Consider the following 13025-nt stretch of genomic DNA (forward strand, 5'->3'; position numbering starts at 1 on the left):
ACAGATTGAAGTTTTAAAACAAGCACAGGTAAATGAAATAGAAATTGAAGCAATTCATATGATATTCCGCCCCAAGACATCCAAAGGATTGGGGATATGATGACTGATCGAGGGGATCCCGCTGCTGGGGACCCCCGTGATCTCCCTGCATCTGTGTAGCGTGTCGGGGGTCGTCAGGCCCCCTCCCATAGTTTGCTCCATGCACCGAAAGTCTGGGGTGCATCAGCCAAGATCGCGGGGGTCCCCAGTGTCAGGACCCCTACGATCAGACATCTTATCCCCTATCCTTTGAATAGGGGATAAGATGTCTAGGGGTGGAGTACCCCTTTAACTGTACTAAGCTGAGTGTCACTATGCCAAGTGGTTCTTGACAGCACGTCACACTATGACTCCACAGCCAAAACTGAACCCAGCCTAAAACTTTTTATTATGCATAAAAAATAAACGTCCTATAGAAAAAAATTATAAACAAAAAGGAAAACAAGCATCTCATTTTACAGTAAAGTTGATCGCTGCATCTAAAATATAAAAAAAAAGCATTCCCAGCAGCTCAGTCGGGCTGATCGGGATTACCGCAGTGAAACCACGGAGTCCCGATCAGCTAGGACATAGCAGGACGGTCCCTTACCTGCCTCTGGCATGTCCGATCAGCAATTGATTGCTCCAAGCCTGAGATCCAGGCTTGAGCAATTGACTGCCGATAACACTGATCAATGCAATGCTATGGCAAAGCATTGAACAGTACTGGCAATCAATGTACTGCATGTTGTAGCCCCCTATGGGGGCTATAACATTCCAAAAAAAAAGTGTAAAAAAAAAGTTAATAAATGTGATTTAACCCCTTCCCAAATAAAAGTTCAAATCACCCCCATTTCCCATAAAAAAAAAACATGTAAATAAAAATAAATATAAACATAAGTGGTATCGCAAATGTCAATGGCGTACACGTACAGGTTAAATGAGTTATTCCTTGAAAAATATTAACCATTCATGCAGGATTTCACCAATAAGACTCCCATCAATCACTAAAAAGGGGATTCAAGCCTCCCGCTCTGGAGGGGTTTGAATAAAGCGGCGGTCATGCATGTACTCTGCCTTTCCATTTATAGTCTAAGAGAAGGAAAGAGAAGCCAAGCACTATATTCCTTGGAGGATTTAAATTAAATTTATATAATATGTAAATCCTCAGAGCAAAAGCTATGATCCATACATCAGATTTGTCATAGATATTACTCCACCTGAAAATCCGTTCTATTTATCTCAATTGGCTCGTTTGGGAAGCACATGGACTGCTGCGAACTTCAGAAGAATGCAACAATACTGCTATATGCAATTAAACTGCTGTATGAAATACTATGCAACTAGGGGGGAAACCAAAATATGCAAGCTTTCATGTCTACAGAGATTTAGGATGGGACTTACAAAAAGTATTTGTAGCGCTTAGGGAATCTAAGGGAATTTGACAGTAGGGTCACCAATATTAACCTGCTGATACTGGATAATAATGCGACTGATCACAACTCCCTCAGCAGTGACGTAGCTGATAGCTGTGAGATCTTACTGTACAAGCAAGGAAAAGTATGCATATTTATTGGGGGGGGGTTCTTACTGGAACTTTCAGGCGAGTGTAACAGCGCACTTGGGGGCTAGTTAAAGAAAACTTTTGTGATGAGCAAACCTTTCAAAAGTTCAATTTGCCAGGCTCAGTAAACTTTCAGGAAATGTTTAGTTCTGGTCTAACTAGTTCGTCGCGAACCGGCAATGAAATTTGCCCCTAAACATGTGTATAACACTATAACAAACTTGAAGAAAAGGAAATCGGAGCACGCACCTGAAAATCAGCGTTCATGAGTAGAACATAGACATAGCTGTACCCCGAGCAGAGCTGCGACGGTAGGAGTGTACACCCGAACGACAGCCGTTATTTCACACCGTAAGACGTTTCATCAAGTGACAACTTCCTGTTGCTCATTCTCATATTTAAATGGTAACTCTCATTAAAATAAGTTTTTGCTATTGCACTCCTTATGGTAAATAAAATATATTTCTAATTTACTTTGTTTAAAAAAAAAAAAAAATGAAGTTTTCTATGTTTTATTTGTGCTTAAAAAGAGCACATTTTCCCCCATCTCATACACAGACTTTGGACCAAAGTCCAAACACAGAAAGTGCAGCCTGGAGTGCTGAGGGGTGTGTGTCCAGCCTTATCCAATCATAGCTCCTCTCACACTTAACTGCCATATGCTGTCGGTTGGACACACACCCCTCAGCACTCCAGGCTGCAATTTCTGTGCTTGGGTTTCGGTCCAAAGTCTGTGTATAAGATGAGGGAAAATGTGCTCTTGAGCTTTTTTAAGCACAAACAAAACATTGAAAACATCATTTTTTTTTAAACAAAGTATATTAGAAATATTTTTTATTTACCATAAGGAGTGCAATAGCAAAACAATCTTTTTATGAGAGTTACCATTTAAGTAGTGTACACCCAGTCAATACAAAAAATATTAAACATGTGCAAAAACATAAGAAATACAATGCGACAGCACTTAAAGGGGTATTCCAGGAAAAAACTTTTTATATATATCAACTGGCTCCAGAAAGTTAAACAGATTTGTAAATTACCTTTCAGTACTTATGAGCTTCTGAAGTTAAGGTTGTTCTTTTCTGTCTAAGTGCTCTCTGATGACACCTGTCTCAGGAAACGCCCAGTTTAGAAGAGGTTTGCTATGGGGATTTGCTTTTAAACTGGGTGTTTCCAGAGACAGGTGTCATCAGAGAGGACTTAGACAGAAAAGAACAACCTTAACTTCAGAAGCTCATGAGTACTGAAAGGATAAAGATTTTTTAATAGAAGTAATTTACAAATCTGTTTAACTTTCTAGAGCCAGTTGATATATATAAAAAAAAAAGTTTTTTCCTGGAATACCCCTTTAACCTCTTCAGGACATAGGGCGTATGGATACGCCCTGCATCCCGAGTCCTTAAGGACCGAGGGCGTATCCATACGCCCGTGGGAATTCCGGCCCCCACCGCTAGCCGGTTGGGGACCGGAGCCGGATGCCTGCTGAAATCGTTCAGCAGGCATCCCGGCATATCGCCCAGGGGGATCATTATACCCCCCCATGTCGGCGATCGCCGCAGATCGCTGGACAATTCAGTCCAGCGATCTGCGGCGATTCCGGGTCAATCGGGTCTCCAGTGACCCGATGACCCGGAATTACTGGCTGTTCGGGGCCGTCTCTGACAGCCCCGAACAGCCAGAGCCTGCAGGGGTGAGGTGGCACTGGTGCCACCTCACGATCGTCCTGATTCGTCGGCCGGATTACCGGCCGACCAATCAGGGCGCCTGCTGCGGGTGTCACTCCCGCACCCGCTCCGCCCCTCTTCTGGAGGACGTGAGCGGGTGCGGGACGTGCACCCCGGGTGCTGGGGACCCCGATCCCCGGTGCCCCTGTTGGGATCGGGGCCCCAGGAGCAGCTGCGGTGGCGGGACTGACCTGCAGCGTCTGGATCGTTGGAGGTGAGTGACAGCCTCCTGCTGTTGCTTAGCAACAGCTCTCAGCATGCAAAAAGGGCATGCTGGGAGCTGTAGTTATGCAACAGCAGGAGGCAGACCACCACAACTCCCAGCATTCCCTTATGGGCATGCTGGGACTTATGGTTTTGCAACAGCTGGAGGCACATTCTTTCTATGGAAAAGTGTACCTTCAGCTGTTGTATAACTACAACTCCCAGCTTGCACAAACAGCTAAAGTGCATGCTGGGAGTTGTAGTGGTGCATCTGCTGGTTGCATAACTACAACTTCCAGCATGCCCGTTGGCTGTCGGTGACTGCTGAGAATTGTAGTTTTGCAACAGCTGAAGGCACACTGGTTGTGAAACTCAGAGTTTTATTTTACCTAACTCAGTGTTTCACGACCGGTGTGCCTCCAGCTGTTGCAAACTACAACTCTCAGCAGTCACCGTACACCATGCACCGTACATGCTGGGAGTTGTAGTTTTGCAACAGCTGGAGGCACACTGGTTGTGAAACACTGAGTTAGGTCACAAACTCAGTGATACATAACCAGTGTGCCTACAGTTGTTGCAAAACTGCAACTCTCAGCAATCACCGACAGCCAACGGGCATGCTGGGAGTTGTAGTTATGCAACAGCTGGATGTCCCCCCCAATGTGAACGTACAGGGTACACTCACATGGGCGGAGGATTACAGTAAGTATCTGGCTGCAAATTTGAGCTGCCGCAAACTTTCTGCTGCAGCTCAAATTGCCAGCGAGAAACTACTGTGAACCCCCCGCCCGTGCGACTGTACCCTAAAAACACTACATTACACTAACACAAAAAATAAAATAAAAAGTAAAAAACACTACGTATACACATACCCCTACACAGCCCCCCTCCCCTCCCCAATAAAAATGAAAAACGTCTGGTACGCCACTGTTTCCAGAACGGAGCCTCCAGCTGTTGCAAAACAACTCCCAGTATTGTCGGACAGCCGTTGACTGTCCAGGCATGCTGGGAGTTTTGCAACAGCTGGAGGCACCCTGTTTGGGAATCACTGGCGTAGAATACCCCTATGTCCACCCCTATGCAATCCCTAATTTAGGCCTTAAATGCGCATGGAGCTCTCACTTTGGAGCCCTGTCGTATTTCAAGGCAACAGTTTAGGGTCACATATGGGGTATCGCCGTACTCGGGAGAAATTGTGTTACAAATTTTGGGGGGTATTTTCTGCTTTTACCCTTTTTAAAAATGTAACATTTTTGGGAAAACAAGCATTTTAGGTAAAAAAAAATTTTTTTTTACATATGCAAAAGTCGTGAAACACCTGTGGGGTATAAAGGTTCACTTAACCCCTTGTTACGTTCCCCGAGGGGTCTAGTTTCCAAAATGGTATGCCATGTGGGGTTTTTTTTTTGCTGTCCTGGCACCATAGGGGCTTCCTAAATGCGGCATGCCCCCAGAGAAAAATTTGCGTTCAAAAAGCCAAATGTGACTCCTTCTCTTCCGAGACCTGTAGTGCGCCAGCAGAGCACTTTTCACCCCCATATGGGGTGTTTTCTGAATCGGGAGAAATTGGGCTTCAAATTTTTAGGGGTATTTTCTGCTATTACCCTTTTTAAAAATAAATTTTTTGGGGGAAAACAAGCATTTTAGGTAAAATTATTATTTTTTTTTTTACATTTGCAAAAGTCGTGAAACACCTGTGGGGTATTAAGGTTCACTTTATCCCATGTTACATTCCCCGAGGGGTCTAGTTTCCAAAATGGTATGCCATGTGTTTTTTTTTTGCTGTTCTGGCAACATAAGGGCTTCCTAAAGGTGACATGACCCCCAAAAACCATTTCAGAAAAACGTACTCTCCAAAATCCCCTTGTCGCTCCTTCCCTTCTGAGCCCTCTACTGCACCCGCCAAACACTTTACATAGACATATGAGGTATGTCCTTACTCGAGAGAAATTGGGCTACAAATAAAAGTAAAAATTTTGTCCTTTTACCCCTTGTAAAAATTCAAAAATTGGGTCTACAAGAACATGTGAGTGTAAAAAATGAAGATTGTGAATTTTCTCCTTCACTTTGCTGCTATTCGTGTGAAACACCTAAAGGGTTAAAACGCTGACTGAATGTCATTTTGAATACTTTGGGGGGTGTAGTTTTTATAATGGGGTCATTTATGGGGTATTTCTAATATGAAGACCCTTCAAATCCACTTCAAACCTGAACTGGTCCCTGAAAAATACTGAGTTTGAAAATTTTGTGAAAAATCGGAAAATTGCTGCTGACCGTTGAAGCCCTCTGGTGTCTTCCAGAAGTAAAAACACGTCAATTTTATGATGCAAACATAAAGAAGACATATTGTATATGTGAACCAAAAAAAAATGTATTCGTAATATCCATTTTCCTTACAAGCAGAGAGCTTCAAAGTTAGAAAAATGCAAAATTTTCAAATTTTTCATCAAATTTACGGATTTTTCACCAAGAAAGGATGCAAGTATCGACAAAAATTTACCACTATGTTAAAGTAGAATATGTCACGAAAAAACTATCTCGGAATCAGAATGATAACTAAAAGCATTCCAGAGTTATTAATGTTTAAAGTGACAGTGGTCAGATGTGCAAAAAACGCTCCGGTCCTTAAGGCCAAAATGGGCTCCGTCCTGAAGGGGTTAAATTATTCGAAAAACAACAACATACTATGCAAACTTCAGGAATGAACCTAACTCATTCCAATCATTAAAGGGGTATTCCAGGAAAAAACTTTTTTATATATATCAACTGGCTGCAGAAAGTTAAACAGATTTGTAAATTACTTCTATTAAAAAATCTTAATCCTTTCAGTACTTATGAGCTTCTGAAGTTAAGGTTGTTCTTTTCTGTCTAAGTCCTCTCTGATGACACCTGTCTTGGGAAACACCTAGTTTAGAAGCAAATCCCCATAGCAAACCTCTTCTAAACTGGGTGTTTCCCGAGGCAGGTGTCATCAGAGAGCACTTAGACAGAAAAGAACAACCTTAACTTCAGATAAAATCACGATGTCCCGACCAGCTAGCACGCGAGCGGAGGTCCCCTTACTTTGCTCCAATCTGCGTTTGATTGCTCCAAGCCTGAGATACAAGCTTGAGCAATTGACCGCCTATAACACTGATCCATGCAAAGCTATGGCTTTGCAGGGATCAGTATGTGCATTGTTATAGCCCCCTATGGGAGTTATAACACTGCAAAAAAAAAAAAGTGAAAAAAATAAGTTAATAAAGGTCATTTAACCCCTTCCGTAAGAAAAGTTTGAATCACCCCCCTTTTCCCATCAAAAAAAACTGTCAATCAAAATAAACATACGTGGTATTGCCGCGTGCGGAAATGTCCAATGTCCAAAATAGCATATTTTTGGTCCCTTTTTAAATCATGAAAAAATGAATAAAAAGCGATAAAAAGTCCAATCAATACAAAAATGGTACCAATAAACTTATTTAACCCCTTAAGGACATAGTGTTTTTCCGTTTTTGCACTTTCGTTTTTTCCTCCTTACCTTTTAAAAATCATAACCCTTTCACTTTTGCACCTAAAAATCCATATGATGGCCTATTTTACCCAAAAATCTACAGCGAAACGGAAATAAAATCATTGTGCGACAAAATGGAAGAAAAAACGCCACTTTGTAAATTTTGGGGGCTTCTGTTTCTACGCAGTACATTTTTCATTAAAAATGACACCTTATCTTCATTCTGTAAGTCCATACCATTAAAATGATACCCTACTTATATTGGTTTGACTTTTTATTACTTCGGAAAAAAATCATAACTACATGCAGGAAAATGTATACGATTAAAATGGTCATGTTCTGACCCCTATAACTTTTTTATTGTTCCACGTATGGGGCGGTATGTGGGCTAATTTTTTGCGCCGTAAGCTGAAGTTTTTAGCGGTACCATTTTTGTTTTGATCGGACTTTTTGATCGCTTTTTATTCATTTTTTTATGTTATAAACAGTGACCAAAAATAAAATTTTAGATTTTGGAATTTTTTTACGCATACGCCATTGACCGTGCAGTTTAATTAATTATATATTTTTATAGGTCGGACATTTATGCACGCGGTGAAACCACATATTTATTTTTATTTACACAGTTTTTTTTATGGGAAAAGGGGGGTGATGTCCCGATCAGCCCCGGTGCTATAGATGGTTTGTTGGCACTTCGTCGTAGAGGTGGTGCTCGTGGGTAGGATAGTCAATAGGAAAAGAAATGGATCCCGGCACTCACCAGATGATGCAATAAGTCCAGTTTTATTTGTAGAAATACATCTTTTAGTACAGGACGTGTTTCGGCAATGTATGCCTTCCTCTGCGGTCTAGGTTAGACAGCAGAGGAAGGCATACATTGCCGAAACGCGTCCTGTACTAAAAGATGTATTTCTACAAATAAAACTGGACTTGCATCATCTGGTGAGTGTCGGGATCCATTTCTTGTCCCAATCAGCCCGACTGAGCTGCAGGGATACTTTTACTTTCACTTTTAGATGCAGCGATCAACTTTGATCGCAGAGTCTAAAGAGTTAATGCCAGACAGCATTAGATGTCCAGCATTAGCCACGGGTCCTGGTTGTTGATAGCAGCCGGGACTGTGCGGGTATGATGCGAGCTCCGCTCCTGAGCTTGCTTCATAACCCCCCGTGCCGCAGCGCCGTATAAACCAAGCGTTTTGCGGCAAAGGGTTAAAAAATGTATTAATTAAATTCTCCCTTTAGGGCAGTTGCAATATGAAATTGAAGACCCTCTAGACAGTAAAGAAGTAACTTTTTTATATTTAGCACAAAATTGAACAGTGTATGCAGTCTAAAGATGTAATAGTCCCTAATAAGGAAGAAAAAAATGTTTAAAAAAAAGTTAATAAATGTCAATAAGCCCCTAATAAAAGTTTAAATCCCCCCTTTTCCCTTTTTTTAATGAAATTATGTAAACAAAAATTAAAAAAATAAACAAACATATGTGGTATTCCCGGGTCCGAACTATTAAAATATGTTCATTAAAACGCGCGGTCGATGATGTACACATAAGAAAATACCAAAGTCCACAATTGCATATTTTTATTCACTTCATATACCAGAAACATATTAATAAAAAGTGAATAAAAAGTGATCAGAGTTATAGGAGTAAGAAGAGGACAAATTTAAGCATACCTATTTTTGTACAAAAGTTCTCATATTTAAAAGTAGTAACATAAAACAAAACCTATACAAAGTGGGTATCATTTTAATGGAATGGACCTACAGAATAAAGTTAATGTCTCATTGAAACAGAAAAAAGGGCTGTGTAGAAACAGAAGCCAAAATTTACAAAACGGCAGGGTTTTCTTTCCCATTTTGCCCACAAATATTTTTTTTGTTTTACTGTAGATTTTGTGATTAAAAGGATTGCAAGAAAAATTAACAAGACTAGGCATATAAGCATACAGCTGAATGCAAGGGGATGAAGGGGATAGCAGAACTGAGAGGCAAAACACTAAACTGAACAAGTAAGTTACTAAGAACTATCACAAGCAGGTACAAGTACAAAGGACAAAGGACTTCCTGATGTCTAGCTGCTGACATGCTGGCCATGTGGCTAATGGAGGCTTTGAGTGCAATACTACTATGTCTGTTTGTGCAATACACTTCCAAGTCTGCTTGAGCATGCACCTTGTATTTATCCTATGATATTATCTGAGTTTTAGCCATCGTTAGCCACTATCCCCTTCATCTCATGGATTATGCTGTATACTCATATCATGCCTAGTTTTGTTCCTTTTTATCATGTCTGCCGTTTATCTTATATCCGGTTTTGTGAACTGTTTGTTAATTCACTATATTCTGTTCTGTTTGTGACTTATATTCTGCATTGTTAGTATTTGTATTCTGTCCGGTATATCTGGATGTCTAGTAATGTTCCTGTTAGTTTTCTGGTTGGTGACCAGTTGTCGATTCACCGTTTAGGGTGGATGGGCAAGTAGGCAGGAAGAGATGTTTAGGGTCAGTTTAGGGCTCCCTATCGCTTTCCCCCCAGTCGGTCCCTGACAGCCACATCCCAGTCTCCAAACACCCAACCCCAATAGCCACTCACCTCCCCCCCACGCACAATCACTATTTATGTGTATACTGTCACGATCACACCCTATCGGTCCAGCCAAGACGCTAGAGAGAGTGTGATGGTTCAAGGGTTAAAGCCGCCAGACCTCTGGGTATCCACTACTAGTCCCAGCAAGTCACCAAATTAACCCCCAGATAAACATGTTTTACCAGAGCTGCCTTCAGAAAGGTGAGCTCATATATTTAGAGATTAAAGACCAGAGCTGATTAGTTAAACATTTAATCTGATAAAAGGTATCACAGTGCTGACTATATAAAAATATAGAAACAAATGACATACAGTTACAAAAATATATAAAAGAGTTTAGCAAGGCAAGTTCAGAAAACAAAAGATGAAGTTCTTACAGCATGATGATATCAGTCCATGAGTGAGTTCCAGCTGTTCTTAGGATGGTCTTGTCAGCTTGTTGCCCAGCATTGAACACCCAACTTTGAGTCTAGCATTGTTTTAACCTCTTAACCCCTTAAGGACATAGGGCGTATCCATACGCCCCCGTTTCCGAGTCCTTAAGGACCGAGGGCGTATGGATACGCCCTGAGCATTTCCGGCCCCCACCGCTAGCCGGAGGGGAGCCGGAGCCGGATGCCTGCTGAAATCGTTCAGCAGGCATCCCGGCATATCGCCCAGGGGGGTCATTATGTCCCCCCATGTCGGCGATTGCCGCAGATCGCTGGACAATTCAGTCCAGCGATCTGCGGCAGATTCCGGGTCAATCGGGTCTCCAGTGACCCGATGACCCGGAATTACTGGCTGATCGGGGCCGTCAGAGACGGCCCCGAACAGCCAGAGGCAGCAGGGGTGAGGTGGCACTGGTGCCACCTCACGATCGCCCTGATTCGTCGGCCGGATTACCGGCCGACGAATCAGGGCGCCTGCTGCGGGTGTCACTCCCGCAACCCGCTCCGCCCCTCTTCCGGAGGACGTGAGCGGGTGCGGGAAGACGACCCCCGGTGCTGGGGACCCCGATCCCCGGCGCCCCTGTTGGGATCGGGGCCCCAGGAGCAGCGGCGGCGGCGGAGACGACGAGGGACTGACCTGTGCTGCTGGATCGTTGGAGGTGAGTGACAGCCTCCTGCTGTTGCTTAGCAACAGCTCCCAGCATGCAACAAGGGCATGCTGGGAGCTGTAGTTATGCATCAGCAGGAGGCAGACCACCACAACTCCCAGCATGCCCTTATGGGCATGCTGGGACTTGTAGTTTTGCAACAGCTGAAGGCACATTCTTTCTATGAAAAAGTGTACCTTCAGCTGTTGTGTAACTACAACTCCCAGCTTGCACAATCAGCTAAAGTGCATGCTGGGAGTTGTAGTGGTGCATCTGGTGGTTGCATAACTACAACTCCCAGCATGCCCGTTGGCTGTCGGTGACTGCTGAGAGTTGTAGTTTTGCAACTGCTGAAGGCACACTGAGTTAAGTAGTAAACCAGTGTGTCTCCAGCTGTTGCATAACTACAATCCCCAGCATCCCCAGCCAATGTAGTATGCCTCCGGCTGTTGCATAACTACAAGACCCAGCATGCCCTTCCGCTGTCCGTACATGCTGGGGGTTGTAGCTTTTGCAACAGCTGAAGGCACACTGGTTGCAAAACACTGAGTTTGTTACCAAACTCGGTGTTTCACAACCTGTGTGTCTCCAGCTGTTGCAAAACTACAACTCCCAGCATGCACTGATAGACCGTACATGCTGGGAGTTGTAGTTTTGCAACAGCTGAATGTTCCCCCCCCCCCCAATGTGAATGTACAGGGTACACTCACATGGGCGGAGGATTACAGTAAGTATCCGGCTGCAAGTTTGAGCTGCGGCAAATTTTCTGTCGCAGCTCAAACTGCCAGCGAGAAACTACTGTGAACCCCCCGCCCATGCGACTGTACCCTAAAAACACTACACTACACTAACACAAAATAAAGTAAAAAACACTACATATACACATACCCCTACACAGCCCCCCTCCCCTCCCCAATAAAAATGAAAAACGTCTGGTACGTCACTGTTTCCAAAACGGAGCCTCCAGCGGTTGCAAAACTACAACTCCCAGCATGCACTGATAGACCGTCCATGCTGGGAGTTGTAGTTTTGCAACAGCTGGATGTTTCTCCCCCCCCCCCCCCCAATGTGAACATACAGGGTACACTCACATGGGCGGAGGATTACAGTAAGTATCCGGCTGCAAGTTTGAGCTGCGTCAAATTTTCTGCCGCAGCTCAAACTGCCAGCGAGAAACTACTGTGAACCCCCGCCCGTGTGACTGTACCCTAAAAACACTACACTACACTACCACAAAATAAAATAAAAAGTAAAAAACACTACATATACACATACCCCTACACAGCCCCCCTCCCCTCCCCAATAAAAAGGAAAAACGTCTGGTACGCCACTGTTTCCAGAACGGAGCCTCCAGCTGTTGCAAAACAACTACTCCCAGTATTGCCAGATAGCCACTGACTGTCCAGGCATGCTGGGAGTTTTACAACAGCTGGAGGCCCCCTGTTTGGGAATCACTGGCGTAGAATACCCCTATGTCCACCCCTATGCAATCCCTAATTTAGGCCTCAAATGCGCATGGCACTCTCACTTTGGAGCCCTGTCGTATTTCAAGGCAACAGTTTAGGGCCACATATGGGGTATCGCCGTACTCGGGAGAAATTGGGCTTCAAATTTTGTGGGGTATTTTTTGCTATTACCCTTTTTAAAAATGTAAAATTTTTGGGAAAACAAGCATTTTAGGTAAAAAAAAAAAATTTTTTTTTTACATATACAAAAGTCATAAAACACCTGTGGGGTATAAAGGTTCACTTAACCCCTTGTTATGTTCCCCGAGGGGTCTAGTTTCCAAAATGGTATGCCATGTGTTTTTTTTTTGCTGTTCTGGCACCATTTGGGCTTCCTAAATGCGGCATGCCCCCAGAGCAAAATTTGCTTTCAAAAAGCCAAATGTGACTCCTTCTCTTCTGAGACCTGTAGTGCGCCAGCAGAGCACTTTTCACCCCCATATGGGGTGTTTTCTGAATCGGGAGAAATTGGGCTTCAAATTTTGGGGGGTATTTCCTGCTATTACCCTTTTTAAAAATGTTAACATTTTGGGAAACCAAGCATATTAGGTAAAAAATAAAAAAAAATTTTTACATATGCAAAAGTCGTGAAACACCTGTAGGGTATTAAGGTTCACATTACCCCTTGTTACGTTCCCCGAGGGGTCTAGTTTCCAAAATGGTATGCCATGTGTTTTTTTTTTGCTGTTCTGGTACCATAGGGGCTTCCTAAATGCGACATGCCCCCAGAGCAAAATTTGCTTTCAAAAAGCCAAATGTGACTCCTTCTCTTCTGAGACCTGTAGTGCGCCAGCAGAGCAATTTTCACCCCCATATGGGGTGTTTTCTGAATCGGGAGAAATTGGGTTTCAAA

The sequence above is a fragment of the Hyla sarda genome, chromosome 7 (genome assembly GCF_029499605.1).
Source record: "Hyla sarda isolate aHylSar1 chromosome 7, aHylSar1.hap1, whole genome shotgun sequence".
NCBI classification, from domain to species: Eukaryota; Metazoa; Chordata; class Amphibia; order Anura; family Hylidae; genus Hyla; species Hyla sarda.